We start from the raw sequence: 9036 nt of genomic DNA, 5'->3' as shown, positions 1-9036 counted from the left end.
CCTCAGGTACTATCTCTTTACTTTTGCTAGAATGTTCACAACCTAAACATAATGCACAATAAGCCATTTACTATATTTGTGCTAAATTGTTATAAAACCAATTCAGGCTCTATACTAATGCATGAAATAGGATGTAAATTGTTCGGATTATTGTATAAACACAGTGTTCTATACAAATTCAATTGTGTACCTAAATAAAACGGTATTGGTCTAATTCGATCTATCACTCGATTAATTGGCCAATACGTCCAATTCAACTCCAAATAATTTCATTTTTCTCCCAATACTCCAAATCATCAAACACAAATTAAATAACTTGAAATATGGCAGAATCATCCTCACATTTTTTTCTTGGAAAATTCGGCCATGGTGGGTGCATCAACACTATAATTTTTCAAGCTTGATTCTCACACCATAAATCACTAATTCCTAACCAAATCACTTGAAATAAAATCAAAATCATCATCAATACTCTACAAGGAAGATTCGGCCAATGGAGGTTCTTGAGGGGTATACGATTTTTCATGCTAAACATTACCATTTTCGGTTTTCACCACCACAATTTATTAAATTCTAACTAAATAGCATAAGACATCACAAGATTCATCTTCAATATTGTCTTTATAAAATTCGACCAATGAAGAATCCATGAAGAACTTATGATTTTTCTTACTTGTTTTCCTTCCAAACATGATAAATCAACTATAAACACTAAAATATCTCAAAATCTAACCAAATAAATCATCAAATCTTCTCTTTCTAAATTTGGTCAGCCATGAATCCTTCATGATATCTTGTGATTCAACCATGGAAAATGCAAAATAATGCATGGGAAAGGTAGATCACAAGTCAAAATCAAGAAATTTTACCTTTGATTGCTTGATTGCTTGATTACTTGAAATCCACCAATTTTTCTCTTGAATTTTCACCCTAGGGTTCTTGTTCTTTCTTTTCTTCCTTTGTTCTTGCTTTGGCTGGCCATATGAAGAGAAATAGGCTGATTTTGTGCTGATTTTTAAGCCAAATAATAAATGGATGAAAATTTGACACATGTCACCATTCCATTGGTCCATGTGTCATACTTACCCATTAACCAATCTCTCTCCACCACTTAAATTTTCTCAATTATCCATGATAATATTGGGTAAAATCCATGTGCTGGACAAGTGTTGGGTGATGTAAAATTACAATTTTGCCCTAGGGTGGCAAAATGACTATTTTACCTCTGTACTCGAAAAAATGTCAGAATTAAAATTTTTCACTTCTCAAACTCAAATTATGTTCTAAATAGTCAATCTTAATCAAAAACTTCTTCCAACACTCCAATTTTAACCTCAAGTGGCAAAATGACCATTTTACCTCTAGATCATGAAAATTCCAATTTGACTCCAAATCGGTCTTCGAACTCCGAATCACTATTTTAAGTCATTCTGGGGTTTTAAAATTCTCAATTTCATCTTAAAATCTCTATTTGGACTGGTTCAAGTCTTAATTCAACTTAATTGTACCATTTTGTACAATATCGTCTTTTAACGATTTTCAAGGTACCGAAGTAAGCAAACATACATTCTTATGTAAGAATGACATAATAAACATATTGTAGAGCCGAGCTTGACATATCTCATAGAGCAGCAAGAAATAATCTTGCATTGTCTTGTCCACTGTGGAAGTAGAATTGTAGCTTATTCAACACTCGTACAAAGAAACTGTTTGATTGAGGTGATTCTTTCAAAATCTTGATGTAACAATTTCGTCTGAAATCTAATGATGATTCATTGTGATAGCATGGCAATGATTGCTTTTACTAAAGATCCCAAATATAATGACAAAACCAAACACATTGACATACGGAATAACTTTATTAGAAATTTAATTGCATGAAAGCAAGTGATCATAAAACATATTTTCACTAGTCATATGGTTGCAAACCCTTTGACTAAACTTATTTTAAAGGATGCTTCTGTGACTCACGTTAAGTCTTTAAGGCTTCATAGACGATGATTATTTTATTTAATCAGTTCTATTGAAACTCTAAGATGTTAATAATATTTATGTAATTTTTATTCTATTATAGATGCCTATGTTTATGTGTTAATTAGCACACAATATATAAAAGATATGTCAACAAACTTGAGATTAGCTCACTCACACGAACAATCACTTTTGATGTTTGTGAAGGCGAGCAAAGATGAGACAAACTCTTTGTGCTTTTAGATAATTAACAGAGTTTGAAATGTCACCTTGGTTGGAATCAAGATGAAGTTCATACAGTAAATAATAACTAAAGGACTGTTAATGAACTAACCCATAATCCATGAAGCTTGTAGAGAAAGTCAAATGTGAGGCCAAATTTGGCAGCTTGAATGGCGAGCAAATGATGAGTTCAAGTTAGCGCTTTCAAAAAGCGACTAGACTAAGATCAGTACAGTACGGTATTTAGAGTTTGACGTACACTCTTAGAAAGAGACCATTCATCATAGCATGTTACATGTGCTTTATGATCTATACAGGAGGTGTGAGAATGAATCCTTGCTTCTTCACTATGTGAGTGTTAACAAGGCTAATAAAACTTGCATTATGCATTTTAAGACTTTTAACTATGTCATAAAGTGAGGAATGAGTGTCTTCTACTTTGGTATGTTATCTAAGACCATGGATGATTCGGTTATACAAGATATTATTAGGAAAGCAAACTTTTCTAAATTAAGTGGTGTGAGAGAAAAGGGAAACTATTTAATATTACATCAATGCACTATATTCAAGGTCGACCCATTCTGTTGCTTTCGAGAGCAATGGCATATATGTGAATATAAGTAGTAATGAGAAAGGGGTTCAAGTACATATGCTCATTGAAGAATTTCAAAATACTCAATTTGATGTGATCAAATAACTCTAAGGCATATGAGACACCATATATTTTAAGTGGTTGATATTTTCTATGGGATAATTAACGAGAGCGATAAGGTGGTTTCACCATCATGTGCGAGTGGGAGATGTTAGGGATAAAACCAATGATAGGTATCCTATTTGGATTAGACTATCAAAGATAATGTTTTACCCTTTTATTTTGATAAATTGAAATTATCAAGATTAATATTAACATTATTTGATAAAATTAAGATTATCTTGATGAGAGTTATTAATTGATGTTTAAAGGATCATAAATAGATTTGGGTGTCCCATCAAATGGTACATCAAAAATTCACTATGAGTGTTTAGAAAATTACAAGAGTAGAAAACTCTCTACTCTTTAAAGAAAAACCATTCTCTCTCTATTGTTAGACTAAAGTTCTTACACTATTAAAAATATAGTTACGACTCGATTTAGTAGTAATTTCTCAATGCGAATTGTTTAGAAATCAATGCGTTCATAAGACATCCTAAAATCAAAATCCTGAAATTATTTTACATTAGTTTTTGTAAAGTATGAAATTGATATAAATGTGAGTAAAGTAAAATTATTTTCCAGTTTATTTGATCGGCACCTTTTTTTTTTTCACAAGCTATCAAACACATGGTAAGTAGCAATGACAGAGCCCCCAATGGCCTTTCAAGATAAGAGTAAAAGAAAACTCAACGCAACAACACTACAATTCAGCAAATTAACATCCATAAACTGAAACCATAGGGGAGAATGAGACCACTAACTAAACGGATAGGTTGTAGAGTCCAAATGTGTCAAGAAGGAAAAAGGGTATACCCCAGCACCACCACCTTCTTTTTCCTTTTCTTTGAATCGAGGATCACTAGTGCAATCCATGATTCGATTTCAAACTTATAAAGATGTATGGAAAGAGGCAAAGAAATCTGTAAATTGCAATACACAGACAGAGACAGAGACTCTTAAACATCTCATCAAAAAGGCTCTTAAACGTTGCCATAATGCATCTAATCAGAAAGGTCAGCCACAAAGGCTATTAATTAAAAGATATTGGAGTTACGAAACCCTGAATTTCTTCTCTTTCCCTTCATTTTCTATAAATGAGCGAGCAGAGATTTGCCGAAATCTTACGCGGAGGGCGGCGATTGGTTGGTGGTGGTGCTGCTGCTTTTGCCAACACAGTGAAAAAGCTTCTCTGAATCACGGGTTTGGTTTGCAAATAAAATATCCTATCAAGCTTCCCATTGGCAAAAGTGCAAGGTTAAGTGGCGGGAATGTACCATATGCCAATTTTAGAGCTTCCTCCATCTGTGGCTCTTTCTTTTTTTATTTTGTCTTTGGTTTCTTCCAAACTTTTTTCTTTTCTTCATTATTTTTCTTCTACAATTATCAACATATTACCAGCTTTATAATTATAGGCTATTTATCACTTAGAGGCAAGTATCAATTTATTATAAATTTAAAAAGTAGTATATATATATATATATCTTTCTTTTTATATATTCATCATTAATAAATCCTATATTCAAATTTAAATTTTAAAGATAATTAAATTTGAATTTTTTGACAAAATATCTATTTTATTAAAATTTTTAAATTTTTTATTTTATGTTTTATCATATTTACTATAAATTTATCATTTCTAACTTGTTAAATTTGTTAATTAATGTTTTTGATTGGGGGAAAAGGGAATTGATCCCAATTACTTGCATAGATTATAATACATAATCTACTATTAAACTAAATACTTAAATATTATATTTTAAATACTTTTTTAAAGGATTAGATGAATAAAAATATTAAACAACAAAGGTCAGAAATGAAAACAACTTCGTGGTTAAAAGTAAAATAAAATAAAATTAATCTATCGATTTTAATAATAAATTAATTTGGCAAATTGGGTTTCTTGAATTCTAATAAAGTTAGTCACATTTACCTAGTCTTTATAAAAATGGATGCGATTACAAAACATTGGCTGAACTTGCACCCGAGCATTTGTCTCATTGGTTGGTGCATAATTCTCCTGCGTAAAGAGTAGGGTTCGAATCCCTCCTCGTCCAATTATAAAAAAAAAAAACTTTATTAGTTAAAAAAAAAAAACATTGGCTGAACTGGACCACCGAGAAATGGAAAAAGGCTAATGATTTGGAGATGGAAGGAGTATATATTTATATCATAGTTGTTATATAATTATTTATTTTTAAATAAAAAGAAATTAATTTATTAATTTAAATATTAAATTAATTTAGTGACTTAAGTTTTTTTATGGCATAATATTTGAAAAAAATCTCTTAGTTATTTAGAAAATTCAAATAAATTTTTATTTTTTTATATTGTTTAATCAAGTCCTTATATTTTTATTTTAATCGAAATAAGTTTTAAAGATTAATAATTGATTAATTGTTATTAGTGAAAATATCATTTGTCATTTTTTAATCCATGTAGCATTGATGTGGAAATTAAAATTTTCATATGATTATATTATCATGTCATATCAATATGTCACGTTATCATGTATTATGTTACGTTACATATTGACTAATAATAATTAATCAATCATTAGTTATAAGAGTTTATTTAATTTAAAATAAAATTACAAAATCTTGATTGAACGTAATAAAAAAAGTAAACTAAATTGAACTTATTTATTCTTAATTAGAGATTCATTAATGTGAAAAAACTGAATGTGAAGCCCAAGCATAGCTCATTCTAAGGTCAAGCTAGGTTTTCAATATTAGTACATACTAAGTAGGTATAATAAAATTTTCACTTGCTTTAATATATGTATACCTTTATCATAAATTGGGCTTAATGCATTTAATTAATTTTAATCTCACTACTCGAACAAATAAGTGAGAAAACATTAACATTATTATTGTTATTTATATGATAGCAAAAGTGTTAAACCTAATAAAACCTAAATAAACCATTGAAACCATAGTCTATAAGAAAAGCCGAAATGATTGTGGACCATTGTATCTGACCCTTATAAAGTGGTTGAAACTTGAAGGTCCTCTCCTATAAGCTTATACTAGGGTGGTTAAACTTGAACAATTGGTCAAGACCTCCCAAGGCTAGGTTGGCCTACTTGTATGAAATTACGAGCAGCTTAATTCAAAAAATCCACCACAAATTTTCAAAATGGCTGCCACCACAATAAAGACACATGATTCATGCTCTTGTCCCCAACCAAAAAAAAAAAAAAATGGACCACAAATGCAAGAAATAGGTGCTTGTGGGTTGTGGCCAGTAAGAGGAAAAGATGTCTAAGTTAGGTTTGTTTTGGCAATAAATAGAACCTAACAAAAGTTGTTGAGGCCTTGGCGGTTTTACTATTAAATCATGTCTTAAAATTGTTGAGACAAATCTCCATCACCAATTACAAACATAACCAACAAGTTTTTTTTTTTATAAGGTTCTCTTACTCCAAATTATTGATTAATTGTCGATTTTAGATATGAAAGGTAATTGCTTCAATAGTTGATACGTCTTAATCTGACACTTAGAATTGATTTCCAATGTTTTAATTACATAGAATTGTCTTTACAATTCCTATTCATACAATAATGGAAGTAGCAAATATATTCGGATTATCTTGACTTGCTGCTATTTTGAAGCTTTATTCCTTATAGGGGAACGTGGCCTCTCTACATCCAAAAGACTGACCGGTTAGGCAGGCACTGGCGCCTGCTTTGCCAAGCATCATCCACAATTGCCCTTTGACCTTTCTCTCTCTCTCTCTCTCTCTTTTTTTGGCTTTATAAACAATGACATGTTCTTGACAACACTGTCTAAAGACAACAAAAGACCCATCAATAAGCAGTAGAGGCCTAATCTCAATAAATAAATTGGGCTTGCCTAACTATTCTTGTTGGATTCCAAACTACTTTCTCTGTTTTCATTTTCCTTTCAACATTGAACCTACCAGGAGTCTAAGCCACATGAGATTGTGACATTCAACATTGTCGATAGAACTAAGAATTAATGATAAGGATGGGAGCAAGTCCTAAATTCTTTAAGTAATTATACCATGATTAAGTTTTCTTCTTTAATTGTAAATGGTAAGGATTATTTTATAATAATTGTAATTTTACCTGTACATATGATCTCATACAGGACTCAAGGGATAGAAGGCACTACGGTTTTAAAAATTGATTGCTGATGATTGATTGCAAGATGGCACACTCACAAAATTGAGAAGTTGGCTTGAATGGTGTACTAAAATTATAACTTAATAGTTTTTTTTTTCATAAAGACTTCCAACTTCTTTTGCTTTTTGGTTTTTAATGTTGCTAAACTTCTTAATCTATTATCATATTGATTCATGAGTAGCTTCTCTGATCTGGAAAGGATACATAGATTTTTTGAAGCTTTAGTGCCTCAGAAAGTGTAGACAGTCCTATGTCCCATGTAATTCAGTTCACTATCAAGATCACGCCATGTATCTTTCAGTCAGTATCCCATTATGTTCCTTTGCATTGTGTACAAGATCTCTGTGTTTAAACAAGCAAATCTATCATAACTCATTTGCATGTCTACATTCATATATTTAATAGTTAAAATAAAGGAATCACTCTGAAAGAATAAAGTGAATTCAAATATCAAAACTTACTTACATTGTATAAATTTGTAAGACAAATAATTACAAAAGTGATAAAGACAATACAACAAAATGAGATTCGATTAAAAATCTTAAATTCGAGTCATGGCGCTCTCTGCTATATGAATAATTTATTATAAATAAGAAATTGTAAGGCTTATAATTGTCTATGGCAAATTTCAGGAGTCCATTCTGTCAATGAAACGATAGGATTGCTTATTAGATATAATGGAAGAAGCTGACCAAAAAAACTCAAGTAGGCAATGGACAAAACACCCACTGTGGTTGTCCCATTAGTCAACTTGATAAGTTAGAGAAACAATGATAGAGGGAGATATGGGCCATAGGTTCGTTTTCCCATAGTGTGTTTTGTTGTTGTTGTTCAGTCATAAGATACCCCATTTCCAAATTGGCATTGTGGTATCCTACATGTTTTTGTATACTATTACTTTTTCCCAACGCTCATGGCATTACCTCACTTATTATGCCAACTAAGTTTTCAGACTACAACTTTGCATCTCCATTGCAATTTGTATATTTGAAAGACTATCCCCATATGATGTAACTCCTACTCCTAACTTTTAAGCTACAAATGTGGGTCAATGGTGCTAAGTCATATGTCGAAAAAACATCTTTTCTTTGACATTTTGTGAATTGATATTATATCAAAATAATCAATATATGTAATGTGATCATATTCATAAAATTTACTTTTAAATTATGACTTTTATAGATGCGAGTGAAGATAATGAATGTAGTGATTATTGGTTGCTCAATAAATTAATAAAGAATTAGAGATTAGTGAACCAAGATTGTTAGGTTTAATAATTGAATAAATAGGGTGAAGCAAAGGTAGAAACTAAACCTCAAGGAATGAACATGGCCACAGTTGACAATGATGCCAATGGGTAACCTATTATAAGATACTTGTGGATACTCCATTTGGTTATACCAGATAAGGGTACTTTATAATCGATTTTGGAACGGATTCGAGTAGTGATTTTACTATCCGTATCAAGTTCGGGAATCACTCCTTAGGTCCCCATTACCCGAACTCAATTATATTAATATTTGGGTTTCGCAGGTACCCACCTTGAACTTGGCTCTAATACCCATATATGTATATATATATATATATATTTTACATTCGAGTTTCACAGGTACCCGCTCTGAACCCGACTCTAAATTAAAAAATATATTAAAAAATTGACAAATATATTAAAAAATATGATTAGTCAAATTATTAATGTGATGACATTAATATATTTAAATTAAAAAATTATTAAATTATTAATTATGTTTAAATAATATGAATATCATATTATATTACAAAGGAATATAATTACTATTATATATATGTTTAATATAAATATATTTACTTTTTATTTTGTGTTAACATTACAAAAATTATAACTTATAATATATATACTTAAAGAGAGTCTTTGATATTAGAATAGTTTTGGAATCTAACTATTTTTTTTAATTTCATGTAATTAAAGATAAACCCATATAGTTAATTAAATTAATTCATGAAACTATGATTATTAATTAACTT

This window comes from Theobroma cacao, chromosome 5 (genome assembly GCF_000208745.1).
Source record: "Theobroma cacao cultivar B97-61/B2 chromosome 5, Criollo_cocoa_genome_V2, whole genome shotgun sequence".
Classification (NCBI taxonomy): domain Eukaryota; kingdom Viridiplantae; phylum Streptophyta; class Magnoliopsida; order Malvales; family Malvaceae; genus Theobroma; species Theobroma cacao.
The sequence above is the reverse complement of the archived record's forward strand: the minus strand, read 5'-3'. Positions refer to the sequence as shown.